This window comes from Tenrec ecaudatus, chromosome 1 (genome assembly GCF_050624435.1).
Source record: "Tenrec ecaudatus isolate mTenEca1 chromosome 1, mTenEca1.hap1, whole genome shotgun sequence".
Classification (NCBI taxonomy): domain Eukaryota; kingdom Metazoa; phylum Chordata; class Mammalia; order Afrosoricida; family Tenrecidae; genus Tenrec; species Tenrec ecaudatus.
In genome coordinates, this window is record NC_134530.1 from 15,041,534 (window position 1) to 15,058,813 (window position 17,280).

General features: G+C 49.9%; 1 pseudogene; it reads left to right on the forward strand.

The window, feature by feature from the left end:
• LOC142444677 (calcium-independent mitochondrial carrier protein SCaMC-3L-like) overlaps window positions 1-17,280 on the forward strand; it is a 34,916-nt pseudogene that overhangs the window by 9,417 nt on the left and 8,219 nt on the right.

The window sequence follows — 17,280 nt, forward strand, 5'->3', positions numbered from 1 at the left end:
TTAACACAGTATACTTGGTTGCACCCCACCTCTCCAGCCATGCACTTGGCATAATGCACTTGGCAATATTCAAAAGAAACTTAACACTGCAGAGAATGGCCCTCAGCCCCACATCCGTGACCTGCTCAACATGGCCTTTAATGTTTTTAATGTCTGAGAGGTACAGGCTGAGGGAGTACATGAGTCCCAAGCCCACCAACAGACTAGTTGGCAAGCCCAGGCTTTGGTTGCCGCTTTAAGACCCCAGCTGAGCATTTAACCTTCCACCATCTCGACGCCGCTTTAAATATAGCCAGGAAGGGCATTGGGCTAAACACTGTCCACAGCTGTGAGCAACGAGCAAGACTTGCCTGGGGTGCGGTCACAAGGGACACTGGAGAAGTGACTGCCCCTCAGCGCCTATCGTTGGAGGGACTCTCTCTCCAAGCCCTGACCTGCCCTTGGCACTGTTCGACCTGGCCAATGACAACGACTGAAGATGCGTGGACTCAACGACCCCAGTGACCCTGGATGAGATCAAGTGACTATCAAGGTAGTGTGCAAAGCAGTCTCCTTTTTGGTAGATACAGGAGCTACCTTCTCATTACTTCTTTCCTTCTCGGGCCCCACCTCTCCTTCCCAAATTATGGTTGTCGGTATAGATGACAACCCATCAAAACCTTTGCTCACCCCTCCTCGGGTATTAGATATAGGAAAGTCCTCTCTTTGCTATTCCTTCTAAATGATGCCTTCATGGCCTGCGCCGTGGCTGGGTAGGGAATCTCCTGTCTAAGCTGGGAGTTAGTCTCCAATAGAAATGCTTCCTACCCACCTCTCCTTCCCCAGCAACCTTTTTGCTAAAGCTCTCCACCATTGAGCCTCCACCCACGCCCTCCACTGCTCCACTGCCACACCACATAAACCCTGAGGTGTGGGACACTTCCCGACAGCTTGTCGCAAAATATCATCCCCTTAAAGACCCTTCCACGTTCCAATCTAACCCCTAGTTTCCAATCTCCCTCACTCACGGCAGAGGCCTGAAACCCATCATGCAGCGCCTCCTATGTATCCAACATATTGTGCCTGCACACCCTGCGTGCAACACCGCTGTCTTGGCCGTCAAGATGGCAGATGGGTCCTACTGCCTAGTACAGAACTTGCACCCTATTAATGAGGCTGTAGTCCCCACCTACCCAGATGTCCATCACCCTGCACTATCCTGTATTGTAGTCCACTTGACAACACCCATTTTACCATATTGGACCTGAAGGCCGCTTTCTTTACTGTCCCACTGGACGCTTCCTGCTAGTTTATCTTCACATGGGAGGTCCCGACACCACAACCGCCTGCCAATATGCCTGGTCCGTTTTGCCCCATGGGTACCACGACTTGCTCTGTTTGTTCAGCCAGGCGCTAACCACTGACCCTCTGCACTGTCCCCTCTCACCGTCCATTCTGCTTCAGTAGGTAAAGGACCTCCTGCTGTGCAGCACATCTGAAGCCTGCTCTCTGAAACATCCTGCCCAACTCGTGTGCTTCTTAACTACGGAAGGCTATGGAGTCTCAGGAGCTAACGCCCAGCTCTCATGTAAAACCATTATCTACTTGGGGCTGCAGCTCACTCCCACCACATGGGGACTGATAACAGAAGGTCGCCAGGCAGTGAGCGAACTCCAAACTCCTCAAACCGCAGACCAAATACATTCTTCCCAAGGCTTCGGAGGATGTTTCAGACATTGGTTTCCTCATTTCCCCCGTTACCAAACCCCTTGTACAAAGCGGCTAGGGCCACCCCTCCTGGCCACCTTGACTCTGCCCACCTTGACTCTGCCCATGGTCTCCTTCGCTTCCCACCTTTGCATATACCAAAGCCCACCAAACCTTTTTAACTTTACACTCACGAAAAGCAAGGTATATGAGTTGAAGTCCAGACTCAGTCCCGTGGGCCTGCTCTGTCCTCTGTGGCTTATTTGTGTAAACAACTGGATAGGATGATCAGGGATTGGCCACCTAGCCTCCAGGCTCTGTCAGCAGTTACCTCCCTAACTAAAGGAGCCTTCAAGTTAACACTGGGAGAGCCTATCCAGACGTTATATCCCACAGACTGCAGGACATCCTCTCACATCACGTTCTTTCTCTACTCTCTACAAGCCACTTGGAACAAATCCACCTTGTTTATTGAAAACCCTAACATGACCCTACGCCAGGCTCCCAATTTGAACCAGGCAACTCTTTTGCCCCAACTCCCAGACTCTCTGGAGCCTAGAAGTCACGTTTGCCCACAGGCAATTTCCGAACTAATGATGCCCCGTCCCAAACTCTGATCCACCGTACAGTATTCCACATCTAAACTTGTTTGTTAATGGCCGCCTGTGCTGTCATCTCACTTGGTTGAGTCTGGGAAACAGCACACCTCCCCATCGGAACACCTTCGCCAAAGTAAGAATTATCACTCTCATTTGAGCTCTCTCTTTAACTAAAGGGAAAACATCTAATATAAATTTTTTGTTTTCAGATTCTAAATATGTGTTCCTTACAGCTCATTGTCACGCCACCATCTGGGAAAAGTGCAGATTTATGACCACCAAAGGGTCCCACATTGGAAACTGTCAATTAATAGCCAATCTCTTACAGGTTTTTCAGCCACTGAGAAAAGTAGCTACTATTCATTGCAGAGGACATCACACCGATACCTCTCCTGTCACCCTGGGCAACCACCAGGCAAATGCTACTGCAAGAAACCGCACCGACAACCTGACTAATGCAGCCCCAAGTCTCTCGTTCACCATCCCCGACATGCAACCCTCTTACACACCCCAGGAAGAAGCCACCCTGAGCGAAAAGGGAAGACAACTCAAGAAGGGTTGTTAGTTCTCCAAATTCAAATAACACTAGCCACACAACAAGCTGAAGACTTCTTCAACTGAATGCATTCCTCTTTACACATTGGGCCCCGTGCCTTGTCCCAATTCTTGCCACCAATCTTATATCAACCTCAACGAACCCAGCTCGTCCAAAATGGTAGTTCCTCTTGCTCCATTTGCAAAGCGGTCTATACCCTACGTGCCCATAAACCAACTACGTGGCCTACTGCCAAGATGGTCAGATCGATCTTACTCAGATGACTAAACGCAAAAATTTCTGAATCCTCGCATGTGGAGATACCTTTATAGGTTGGGTCGAAGCTTCCAAACTACACGAGAGACAAGATATAGGTACAGACATTCTACTCACCCAAATCACACCCAGGTCCTCCCCAACTCCAGTCAGATAATGTTCCATGATTCAGAACCCAAATCACACAGATCTAACTTTCTCTGAAAATTAAATGACATTTGCATATTCCATACAGGCCTCAAACTTCAGGAAAGGTGGACAGAATGAACGGAAGTATAAAATATATTCTGTCTAAACCAGGGATTCCCAAAGATTTAAAGAGAGGTCACTTCACTGTCCCGCAGACCTGTTGGAGGGCCAGATGATAGTTAAAAAAAAACTATGAATAAATTCCTATGCACATGTACATACCTTATTTTGAAGTAAAAATAACAGGGCAAAAACCCTTGGCAGACCAGATAACTGTCCTTGGCCGGCAACACATAGCTCACGGGCATTAGTTTGAGGAATTCTGGTCTAAGCATTCCCAGGAACTTCAGGGCCTGTGGGTACACTTACTCCTTCTTGCCTTAACTCAAATCTGAAGCACCACCCCAATACCATGCTCTCCTTCTTTTGTAAGCCCATTTGAACTTTTGTGTGGCAAAGTCGTCCCCATCAACCACAACCTAACAACCCAAGCACCACCACTAGGATACCATTAACCTTTTCTTTCTCTTCTAAGAAACTGCTCCAGCAGCATGCAGACCGGTGTCTGCCCTCACCCCCCTACTCCTACATGACCTGACTTGCCAGGAATCAGTCCGATAGACTCTGTTCTGCTAAAAGAACTTGATTCTCAGCCTTGACAACCTACGTGGACAGGGCCATACCCCCTAATCCTCACTACTCCCAGCACAGTCAACGTCCTTGGTGACCCTATCTGGCATAGTCTCACCAGCATAAGGTTAACCCAACACAAGTCATGACTGGTATTCAACCCAGATTGTGGGACCTACTACCCTATGCTTTCTGAGGGGACCTCCTGCTTCTCATACCTAGCATGTGCTCTGACGGTTCTCCGTGTAGACCCACACATACAAACTTTGGTGCGTCCTACTCTGCTCCACGCCAGGTCTTGCACGTGTGGCAGTTCTTCCTCCATGGCCGCGGTGGAACTCCTAACGGCATAAGGCATGCCATCAGTAGAGCCCATTGCGGCCAGCGTGGGTGGCGGCGGTCCGTTTGCCTTCGCTTCAACATCACCTTTCTTCATCCATTAATCCCAGGAGCCCCACACAAATTCAGCGAGCAAAACAACCTGGTCCTCTGCTCTCTACATGAACAAAGCAGTGTTGTAAACAGTTCCCAGAAACAGACTTGGTGTCTGCATATTGTTCCTAGTTGCAGCATCCGTGTAATGCGCACCACTACTCTATCCTTCAGAGTTACACCCTTCCCAGAAACCAATGTGGAGAGTATCAAATATATATTGCAGACCCCTCGGATCCAAGGTGGGGAAAAGGCATCACGGCCTGTTTGTATCCACACCGCACCGCTGCAAAGCCCTCCGCCATCCTATCAATCCATAGCAGTAGATTCAATTTCCCCACCCACCAAAGAGCATTGATGAAGTAGCTAAAGACAACCATGGTAATGAACTTAACCTATTAGCCTAACTTACACACCAGGACAACAACACTAACCCCTTCCAGTGGGTAAATCTGATCCAAGAAACAGCCCTTTAGTTAAATGCCTCTGGAATAGAAAATGATTCTTGGTTCATCTGCGCCTCCCTGAAATGTCCACTGTTGGCTGCAGTTCCGGTAAGCTCCCTCCCTTCAGCCAAAACCAGCAACCCTTGTCCTGCCCCATTCCTAAGGTACCATTGTTTGCACCTGAACGTCAGGTTGGCATCAGCTAACCCCTGTGTTATTTATCATCCACAAGACAGGTGTCGAGCCTACCCTGCAATCACGAGGAGACCATTAAAGGCTCACTTCAAGCCCCCTAAGAATCATCCTCTGGTGCAATGGAGCCCTAACAACATGCCTCAATTCTTCCAGCAGTGCCTACTACCTCCCAGTAACAGTAGTGCACAACTCACCATGTAGAGCCAAGAGGAAGTCTAATGACTGTGGGACCTGCACGTGCTCTGTGGCTCTAACACCAATTGAGAAATTTATCAACCAGTCCTGGGAGATCCAGCCTCATTTCTTCCTTCCCCACAGCTGTCGTGACTCTAGAAGCTATAGGACAAATCATCATTCAGCCCCAAACCTTTAAGGACAAAGTACAATTCATGATGGATTCCACTTCTAACTCGCTGGCTTCCCTCTACAAACAATTAACGTCCTTAGCCCAAGTCACCCTACAATGTCACCGTACCCCTGACTTACTAACAGCAGAGAAAGGGGGGACCTGCATGTTTTTTAAGAATATTTTTACTACATTAATGAATCAGGTACGGTTGGGGAGAACATTCAAGTGCTCTACATCATGTCGAGGATTAGACAAAAGGGCTCCACGGGCACTTCCTCATGTTTTTCAAACTTCTGTCATGTCATGATTTATACTCCTTGTTGGGCCCTTGGCAAAAATTTGTGTACTGTTACAGTTGCCTCCCTGCGTGTTTGCAAATTTGCAGGACGGGATGAAAGCCATCTCCAACCTGATCTTCAGCCAAATCCTGCTTTACCCTTAGAGTCTGCTGCTGGCTGGTCCGGGCCCCAGATTTTAAAACTCTTAGATCTCCTCGTCGTCCCGCCTCAGCATGATGTAGTTCACGATCAAAGATGATGCCCATTACCACTATGAAGACTTTGGGAAGTTTGGCCGGGTACAGGCTAGGCAGCCTCTTGTACCAGCTTCTGAAGAAGACAAAAAGCCTGCTGAACTTTGTAACTTTTGCCTCCAGAATTTCACAGAGCCCATCTAACAGGCAGGGGTCACACAGCCCTCTCTCCTGAGCATTCTCAGAAGCACGTTTGCAAAGAACAAGATGATTTGCCAACAGGTCATCTCCAGACCCGAAACGTGCAACCCCCGCCAAAACCTGCAAACAAACACAGCACAGGAAACCTCCCTCCCACTTATAAGCCCACATGCCTTTGTCTCACACCCTATATATCTCCGTCCGCCCCAACACCCTGACCTAACACACTGGGTTGAGGAACTCACCCAGGAATCTTCCCTCACCTCAATAATAACTCACCTCTCTATACTTCTCACTCCTGAATAAGCCTTGCACCCTCCTGCGCCTCCATCTCCAACCTTTCACTCTTCCTCTCCCCTCCTGTGTTTGCCCCTCCTGGGGTGGGCTGGGGAGGACACGGCTGTGGAGAAGCAGAGCCCAAAGGGCTTTATCGTGTGGTGCTGTAACCACAGAAAGGGGCAGGGCTTGGCACTTGAAGGGCCACCATAGTCTTCCTCAATTTAGGATGTTGGGTGCTTGCCCAGTTGTTGGCCCCAGGTTGGGCTTGGCACCTTCCTCTAACAAGTGTGTCTGTGCCTCTCCTCATCTCCCCTAAACTCAGTCTTTAGGTTTAGGACCCACCCTCTACCTAGATGGATTGATTACATGATGTCTCCTTGCATTTTGAAATATGTGAGCCACGAGGTGCCTTGGTAACGTAGTGGGTTACTCACCCCAAACTTAGTTCAAAACTGCCAGCAGCACCTCAGGAGTCATGAGGAAGGGGGGAAGCAAGGGCCTGATTGGAGAGCTCAAAGTTTCCTTTTCTCGGGGACCACCATTACCTAGAAGAACCTGAACCTCACGCCCACCAGGGGTAGCGCCTGTCCAGCCAGACCCTGAGGGCGTTAAACCCAAAGTTATGCCTTGCTGTATCTTGTAACGATTGCACATGTCACATGCCAATGTGTAGGTTCCTGCCAATCCAGTTCTCCCTGTTTCTTAGGGGCTAATCTAACACACAGCAGCTGTGTTTTCTGTCTTTCTTTTCTTTTCCGTCTTCTTCTTCGTCAATTTATAGGGGCTCATACATCTTTTATTACAATCCATACATTGGTTCAAGCATATTTGTATATTGAATGCTATTATATGCAAAACATTTTCTTTCTACTTGAGCCCTTGGTATCTCTCCTCATTTCTTTTTCCTTTCCTCCTGCATAAACTCTGGAAAATTTATGATTTTTATTTTGCCTCTTGCATTGACTGGGTTTTCCCTTCATCCACTTTGGTATTTTCTATGCACCTGGGAGTTTGTCATAGGTAGATCATTGTGATCAGATCCACTTTCCTCCTCCCAGCTAACCTTTTCCCTACTGGTATGATTACGCTCATTATGTGTCCTGCATTCTCTGTGTTTCCAGATCTCACCTCTACCGATGTACATGCTCTGGTCTAGCCAGACTTGTGAGGTAGAATTGTGGTCATGATAGTGGGGGGAGAGGAGAAGGGGGGAAGCCATCAAGAACTAGAGGAAAGTTACATGTTTCATCAGTGGTATACTGCACTCTGACTGGTTGACTCGTCCTTGTAAGCCTTCTTTTTAGGGATACCCAATCATGTACAGATGGGCTTTGGGTCTCCACTGCACACTTCTCATGCACATTGATGGGATAATTTTTTCTGAGTCTTTGATGCCTGATACCTGTCACTGTCTACACTTCATGATCAAACAGGGTGGTGTGTGTCTGCCTTGTGGACGTTGATGCTTCTCAGCTAGATGGTCGCTGGCTTCTCTTCAAGCCTTTAAGACCCCACGTGCTAGATCATTTGATACACAGGCACCATCAGCTTTCTTCATCACATTTCCTATGCACCTACTTTGACTTCAGCCATCCTGTCAGGAATGTGAGCATCATGGAATGCCTGGTTGTTAGAACAACGTGTTCTCGTGTCAAGGGAGGAATTGAGTAGAGACCCAGTGTCCACATGGTAGCTTAACACTTAACATATAAATATATCTGCAGACATCTCTCTCCCTATCGTTACATATAGTATACTCACATGTGAACATGCTGTATTAAGGCCTTTCTAAATGCCCTTTGAGTCCTAGTTCTTAACTCTACTTCCTTTCACTTTCCTCTTGTCCCACTATCATGCAGGACCTTCATTCAGGGTTCAGTAATTGCTCTGGTTTACACTGCCTTCATTAAGTCCCAGTAGGCATCATACACCCTCCGTGCTATTGATTTCAGATCACTTGTTCCCTTTTCCGTAGGTCTGTTCACACCCACTGCCTTTATCCTGCCGTCCTCTCTACTGAGTACCCCTGGAACAGTGGGTCTCTCTTTTCTCCAGATTGTTCATCCGGACCAACTAATCTTGATAGACATGGGGAGACAATATGTAGTCCTAAAAACCAGGTAGAGCAAAACAAAACAAACAAGAACCAACCACGCAAAAAAGAAGTCTATAAATGCTTCCAGGTCTGTTTGTTGAACTTTGGTGTGTTTTGTAGTCTTGTCTGATGGGGTACAAAGGCCTGCGACCCTACGTCTATTTTGATATTCTCCTGGGCCCTCATTGCTTTGCTCCCCTGGCAGCTGTGTTGTGCACCATTAGTGTTGTGCCCCCGCGTGTTGGGGTCACATCTGACACAATCACAGCACTGTGTTTCCAGTGTGGTCCCCCTTAGTGCTATGGATCAGTGAGGCATGACATGTCTCATGATGGGGCTGGTTGTCTGGTCCTCTCTGTGGATTGGATGCTTTTAGCAGGAATACCTTCCCCAGGACTTGGTGCACGAGGATGCTTTCCACACTCTCTCCTTCTCTCTTACTTTGCTCCTATGTGCTTTGAACCACAATGGCCTGTCCCTGAACTGTAGCTTCAGTGTTATCCACTGAAGTAAATTTTATGGGGGTTGGGTGTTAGGTTATTCCAAGTTGTTGGAATCGGGATTGGAGGCGACGCCACAGACCTTCTGGTTCCTTGCTTCAGACCAGTATATTTCATTCACATCTTCACACACCAGGTTGAACTCTGGTAACCTTCTCCCTCTCCTGTGGAGGTATGAACAACACCCTCCCCTTGGGTGGCCTAGTGCTCTGCTCCCCAACTACCCATGTGTTTCGTTTCCCCTACTTTTTAGGTGGCTGCCATATGCATCCCTGGATTGGGTCTGGGCCCTGGAGTGGGACCTGGACCTCCCCAGAGGAATGGATGTGTACAGGGACACAGAAGAGCACAGTTGGAATGTTAAGGTGACGGATGCCTTTGGTATCCCCACACCCATAGCCATTTCAGTGTTCACAGGCTGCAGGGGCAGTGGGAGCATCAAAGGTAAGTGGTTTTCAATTGAATGGTTGTAAGGGTACCTGGTTTACAAGGGGAGAGTCTACATGAAGTGGCAGTGTTTTCGGGGTGAACACTTTCCCGGTTCTCTCAATTTCGGAAGATCTTGCTGACCCAGCACGACACGGTCCAGTACAACAGGCTACAGAACTATGTGCAGCAGATGCTGGGGAAGCCCCAGGTTTCTACAAACGTTATCTGCTCAATGGGCTGGGCTTCATTCCCTACCCAGGCTTTGACCTGGCCAACTATGAGGTCTGGGGTCTGCTCTGACCTCCACATCACTTCCTCTTTCCGTAGCTGTCTGCCTCTCATGGAGTCGGCTGGAAAGGACAAGGCTGTGGAGGAGCAGAGATCCAAGTCCTTGTCTCTCTGGGCTGTGGTCACAAAAGGCAACCGGGAGGCACTTCACTGGCAAACACTGACTTCCTGAATTCAGGATGTTGGATGCTCTCCTGGTTCGTGAACCCAGCCTGACATGGCATCTTTCTCAAACAAGTATCTGTGTGTCTTTGATTGACATGGTTCTCTAGAGAGACAAAACCAGGACACTTAGGATTTTGTAAAGATTGATATACAGAAATACACAATGCATGAAACAAAAAGCTCATTAGTCTATAGGGCAGTACAAATGGCCCAATGCAATTAACGCTTAAGAGTCAGCTACTATACTGGAAGTTCAAGCGCTGCCGGTGTATGTCAAAGAAGCAGGCTCTCTGGCCAAAAGCACCAATCAGCACGGCAGGTCACCAACAGTCAACAAGATGACAGGGTTTGACAGTCCCCAGTGAAATGAATGTATACTCCAGTAGCATGGTGACGCAGGCCTTGAAGGAACCTCAAAGTACAGTGACACAGTCCATAGGTTAGGTGAATCATAAGGAGTGTAGCTTGCAGGATGAGGCAGAAAACCAGCTACGGCAACCACACATTGGTCTGATCAGCAAAGAGCAAGAGACCGGAAAGGCAAGGCTCGGGTAGCCATTTATCTCTCCCCGTTTTAATTAATCCCACGTTCATTTGCCACGTTGGCACGATAAATGTACGCCTATCACAGTGTCTCTCCTCTTCTGCCTAGATCTCAGAAAGTCATGAGGTTTTGGATCCACCCTCTTCCTCGATGGATTACGTGATGTTCCCTTGCATTTGAGAAGCTGGTAGCATGAGGAGCCTTTATGGTATGATGCGTTACTAACTTAAGACTTAGCAGTTCAAATGATGAGCCGATCCCTGGCCGAAACACAATCCTTTCTATTCCTGGGAGGAGTTACACTCTCAGCAATAATGTGTCCTGGAGGAGTAGCTGTGAGTCCAGATGAATCGAATCCATGGCATGGTGGGAGTTCAGTGAGAGCATCAGTTGGCGTTATTAAACCAAATCCAAGGCTGGTGAGTCGACTTGGGACTCACAGGTTTTCTGAGACTGTGAATCTTTCTGGGAGCCACAAGTCTTGCTTTCTTCCCAAGATGAGTTTGAACTGTCAACCTTGCAGTTAGTAGTGGGAACTCCTCACCCACAGCGTCACCTGGCTTCCTTGGATGCATCGTGGCAGGTGATTGTATCACATGCGAGATCACTTGGGGGCAGTGGCAGAAAGCGTTCCTCCCATGTGTGTGACCCAGGATCCATACCTTCCGGAGCCACGCCCCCCCAGGACAGCTAACCCCTTCTATCAGTGGAGGGCTTCTGGTTTGTACAGTGCTGCTGAATGGGTTTCAGCCGGACCATGAGATAGGCTGACTTTGGGAAAGAGATCACCTGGCCTCTCTTCCTGGTCTCACCCAACCTTGGATGCTCCACAGAAAGTGCCCATCAAGAGGGCCCTTGCGGGGTCAAAAGAGTGGGGAAGCTTTTGCATAAGCTCTGCCCTCACAGCCTTATGCCAGCTACTACAGTGTGACAGACAGGTGGATGTCAGGGGCTCCAACCACCCCCAAGAGTACTTTTGAGGGGAGATCCATGGCCGCCCAGGTGCTGAAGACTCGCCTGACACAGGGTCGCACAGGCCATTACCAGGGTCTAGGCGACTGCATCTGCCAAATGCTTCGACACCACGGCTTGGCCTCGTTTAATTAAGGATATGCTCCCAACATACTTGGCATCTTCCCGTGTGCATGCACAGACCTGGCCGTAAAAAAGGTTGGCAGAGGTGGGGGTGAGCTTGCTGTAGGAGGATGTGGTGTGCCCCAGGACTAGGGCCCATTCTGAGCCTACTCTGGACCCCTGCTCCTTGCAGATGATGAACAACATGTGGCAAATGAGAAGAATGGATGACCAAGAGCCTAGCTAGGCTGAGAACATCTGTACCCAAACAGTCTACATAGTGTGCAGCCCGATGGCCAGTTATTTCCTGACATTAATAAGAACAAAGATGCAAGCAATAAGTCTGCCTTCCCCTGATGAGACCCACTTTGTGGCCTCCCCAAATGTTCTCATCCCTTCTCATCCCCAAATTATTCCTACTTGGCCCTGGCAACTTATGCCGCAAACCAAATGCCTAGAACTCATACTTATCCACAAATCTAAACATCCTGTCCCATTTTCCCTCAGTCCAAAATGTGATCTAGTCCCAGCGTACACACACCCCGCCCCCCATGCACGATTCCCCCGACCTTGTGCCATACCACATGCTCAAGAGTTGATGGCCAACTCACACATTCCCGTGTCGGAGGGAACGTGGGCAACACGAGGACGTTGCAAGGGCCCGGTTAGAGTAAGTCCATTTCTAGGCCTTTCCTCCCTAGCATCTCGCGGTGGGCTTCAAACTTCTGATTAGCAGCTGACCAATGTCCCAAGTGCAGCCCACCCAGGGACCCCAGGACACAGGACTCACACCCCCAAAGAGGCCAGCTTGCTCAAATAGACTTAGCCAACGAATGGTCCCATAATTACTCCCCACACTTGTCAGGTCAGACCTGCACCATATAGTCCAACTGGGGATTCACATCGACCTTATTGGACAGAGCAGGACGGCTCCTTAAGGTCTTTGAAGTTGTCCATCCTCATGGGAGCAGACAGCTTCAGCATTCATCACTCGACACTGACTCGGAGACCCTAGAAGATGGGGTGGAACTGCCATTGTGGGTGTCTGGGACTTTACCTCAACCATTATGGGAGTAGACAGCCTTGTCTTTTTCCCTCAGAGGTGCTGGTGGGTACACACTGCTGACTTTGAGGTTGGCAGACCAGACGCAATGCACTGGGCCACCTGGGCTCACTTCACCTTTAGCAGCTCCTCCTCACCAGTGTCCCCAAAACAACTCCTCAGATCTAATTCCCCAACTACCTTAATAACCACACCCCAACCCATCTGAAACTCTCAAAACAGACCAGAGCTCACTCTCTGACCTCGACAAAGCCTCTCTCCACAGTGCCCTCTAAACACATGCCCAAAGCCCTAGCCAATCATAGGCATCCTCACCACTGTGACCTCTTTGAGGGGAATTGTCCAGAAATCCTTTCCCTACACAGGCCCTTGAAAACTCCCCGAATGAAGTCCTTTGCTGCCGCCTCCACACTAGCTCATTTCCTCTGCAAACCTGCCAGACGACTGGCTTTCCCAATCACCCCCCAACACTCTGACTTCCTTTATTCTATGTGTAATAGCTTGGCCTCATTCATCATAGATACTGTGGAAGGCTCAAAACCCATCATGCGGGCAGTTTTCCGTCACATCCTCGCTGAGCAGGGCTGGCCAGGGCTTTCTGAGGCCTAACCACCACCATATTAAAGGTTGTCATGGCTGCACGGCTGTTGGGATTAGCTACTCTGTGTACAAAACTATGAAGAGCACCCTGGGAATTTAGGTGAGAGCCAGACTACAGGTAGATAGGGGTGATTACGTGGGGTCAGTCCATTCAACACTACATGATATGAAACTGCCCCCACCTTACAGGCCCCCATGTGGAGGACATCATTGTGTGAAAAAGGTGTCAGAAAATTCCCAGAGCAGGAGTGGAAGCCCAACATATGGTGGCAGCCGCTGGTGACAGCCCGGTGGCCTGTTCCCAGGCATGCACTGGCACAGTTCTGGCCATGTGTGTGACCCTGGATCCATACCATCCGGGCACACTCCTGCACTGCTAAACCCTTTTTTCTGTTGAGAGATTCTAGTTTGAATTGTGCTGTATACGAATTTCAGACAGAGCATGAAATAGGTTGACTTTGGGAAAGAGATCTCCTGTCCTCTCTTCCTGGTCTCACCCATGCCGAGGTGCGCCACGGAAAGCTGCCCACCCTGTGGGAACCTGCGGCGTCAAAAGAGTGGGGAAGTTTTTCCAGAAACTCTGCCCTCACAGCAATATGCCAGCTACCACAGTGTGACAGACAGATGGATGTCAGGGGCTCAAATCACCCCATGATTTCCTCTGAGATGAGATCCATGGCTCCACAGATGAAGACTCGGCTGACGCTGGGCCATACAGACAAGGACTAGGACCTGTGAGCCTGGCCGTTGCAGATGCTCTGCTGACGGGATCCATTCCTCGTACAACGGTTACTTCCTTAACATGCCGGGTCCGTTATCTTTAGTCACTTCTCCCTCCAGTACCAGTACCAGGTACTGCGAGACTGCATTTCAGATGCTGTGGGGCTAAGTGGTCCCCTCATTTTATCAAGGATACACAACATGCGTGTTTGGAATTATGACCCATGCATACACTGACATGGCAATACATAAGATTGGCAGGGCTAGTGTGGCCAAGGGCTAGAGCCCATTCTAACCTTCCTCTTTCTCCTGCCCCTCTCACTGATTCTGCACAGCTTCTGGAACACAACAAGGACGAACATCGAATACCCAGCTACCTTGGGGTAAACATCTGTATTGTGACACTGTCCACAGTCCATTGCCAGATGGCCAGCTACCCATTAATAAGAACGAAGATGCAAGCTGAGAGGCAGCCTGGCCTCTATGCTGCCCATCTTATACACCCACTAAAAGTCCTCCAATTGCCGGCCCACTGCACCCAATTCTCTATACTTGAGTCTGGCCTCCTATGCTTTCCACCGACATCCTCCAAGTCATACATACCCCCAAATCTGAACTTCTGCCCAGTTTCATGATCTGTGGCTTTGCCTTCAGGCACGTCAATACACCCCCCTCCATTCCAACAATGGTGTGGGCAATAACTTGGCCTCGTTCCCCTAATTACTATCGAGGGCGAATCCCACTGTGAAATAACTCGTCTGGTACATCCTGGCACAGCAAGCCTGGCATGGACTATACAGAATCCTGAACCCACCTTACTCATGGTCATTCCTGCACGAGGAATCAGCTATGCCGTATAAGAGCAAAGGAAGACCACCATCAGAGTTTAGGTCAGGGCTCAACCACAGGCACAGGGTCAGAAAGAGACCAAAGGGCTGAGTCCAGTGAGTCCCCCTCGGCCCCAAATCGTGCTGCTTCATCTGTGTGGAACAGTTGTGGAAAGAGAGTGTGCTGGAGCTCTAGGCCTGGAAGATGCTGTAGCCTCTATCGCTGGAGTACAGGCCGGGACTGCAGTCTGGATCCTGCCAGGAATAAAAAGACATGCTGTGGACTCTAGAGCAAATGGGGAATTGGGAATCAGTTGGCAACTAAAGGGTGAGCTTGGCCGGGTATGCCTGGGATGCCGGGGCTGGGAGGGGAGCTGTGATTTCCAGTGGCACTGTCAGGTAAACACAGGCCTCCTAACTCCATGGTCAGTGGTTCACAGACCTCACATGCTCTTTGAGAGAAAGAGTAGACTGTCTGCTCCTATTAAGTTGGATAGCCTGGGTAACCCCATAGAGGGCATTTGTAAGTTACTATCTACTGGAAACCCTGGTTTTCATGCTTTTAGAAAGGGCCCTGGGCCCTGGAATTCTTGAGTCTGGAAAGAGAATGGGGACATTTTAATCACTGATTCTAAGAGACGAACAAGCATCCCCAGGTCCAGAAGGAGGAGACCTTGTGATTCCTGAGTCTAATCAGGGAGCATGGATCCTCAGGTGTCCAGGGGGGAGGGACCTGGGATCCCCAAATGTAAAAGGGAATGCCCCAGGAATCCCCAAATCAAAGCTGGCAGCTGAGATTTCCAATTCCAAAAGAGGAATGAGGTACTAGGGATCGCTAGGATTAGAAAGGATGCAAGGGTACCTGTACCCTGTATCTTGAAGACAGTAGAACATCATGACGTTGCCAGGGTTCCGCAGATAAGATGGAGGCTAGGATCAGATTTGTGACCTCCAGGCCTTACAGTAAGGGGGGGCGGATGGCTTTTCATGAATCAGAAACTCAGATTCCACACTTCTTGGAAGTTCCCAGAGCCCTCGGTCTTTGAATTCGGCAGGGAAGCCCGCAGCATGGAATTCTATGCTACTTGGGAGAAAAGCGGGTGAAGTGTGTTTTCACCCAAGGAGGCATGTCAGAGGGAGGAATCCAGGATGACATAGGACAGCTCTAGTTTTCCTTTACTCTGTGACCGTCATATTCTGGAAAGACCTTGAACCTCAAGCCCACCGAGTGCCAGGCCTGCCTAGCTGGATCACGAGGGTGGTAAACCAAAAAGTCAAGCCTGATTTTCCATATCCCATAACCAAGGACCACGTCGCCTGCCTTTTCCATCTCCTACCACCAATCCAGTTCCCCATCTTATGTGAGATCACGCCCATTGCAGCCTGGTTTTCCTTGGCTCCCACGGAAAGCAAGCACTGGATCACCTCCCTTGCCATTTCTTCCCAATGGTGTCAGGCATCCAGGTTCAGCCGCTCACCTCAGCCATTGGCTACATTTAGAAGTCAAGTCTAGAAAAGGATTCAGGTCACAGTGAAAGCAATCCAGTCTGTCCAATAGCATCCAGACGAGTTCGCCATGGACTGATTGCAGCCAGTTCAGGCCTTCACAAGGCCGCCCTCCATTGGTGGGGGTCGCGACCATCGCACCAGCACCAGCCAAGTCTGTTCACAGAGGCCTTCGAAAGCCTTGGGCTCAGCATGCTTGACCCCTCGAAGCCTTCGCTCTGGTCCCAGACCCTCCCAGCGAGCCGGGAGCTCCCGCTTCGTTTGGCGCCATGCTCCCAGGTCACATCGGTTTGCCAGCCAACGATGGCTGCTCGCAACCCGTTGGCTCTCCGAGATGTCCAGTGCCCTGTGCTCGTTGCCTACTGACCGTCGCTGCTTTCCGATTGGCGGTTGACATTGAATTCTCGAAATTGGTGGCCAGTGAGCAAGGGCCGTCTCCCATTGGTCGTGCTCCTCTATCAGTTATGGTGACGGCAGGAGGGGGCGGTGCCTCCCCTCAGCATGGCCTTTCCTTGTGGAGCCAGGCCTCCTCCACAGGAGTCCGCTCCTCCTGCTGGACTTCTGCCTCCGCGTCAGGCCGGCCCTGCCTCGCCAGTGGGAATACAGCTCCGGGGGACGCTGCCTGCACACGGCAGCCTGCAAGCGGGTCCGGAGCCCCAGGGAGCTCCCTGCCTGGCCCCAGGGTGCGGGCCCTTTGGGCTTTTAAACCTTCAGCTATCTCTGTTTTGTTCTTGTCTCCTCTTTTTTGGCTGGCCTGCCCTCCTAAGTTATGAGATAGCCCAGAGGAAGGCTACTTGTCTGGGGCAGGGTGGTTGGTGTATGTTCCTGGGTCTAGACACCTTCTGGGGTTCTGCTGCAGACATTTGACAGCTTTGTGCAGGCCTGTGGAATCACCCACGGTGAATAGCCAAAGCAGGGACCCGTGCCCCATCTGAACCAGGTCTGAGTGGCCATCGCCCACCACCATCATCGTGTGCTTCTTATAATGTGCAGTGTAATTGGACTGTTTGTGGCAGGACGGGGAAGCTATTGTCCCCCCATGCATGGTCACTTCTAGGGACCTCTCAGAGCCCAGTGGAAGAAAGGCCTGGTGGTCTGCTTGCTTAAAGTTGAGATGTCACCGAAACCAGTCAAGATGATGCCCAGGTAAGCAGCGCTTACTGAGAGGTCTTTTGAGCAC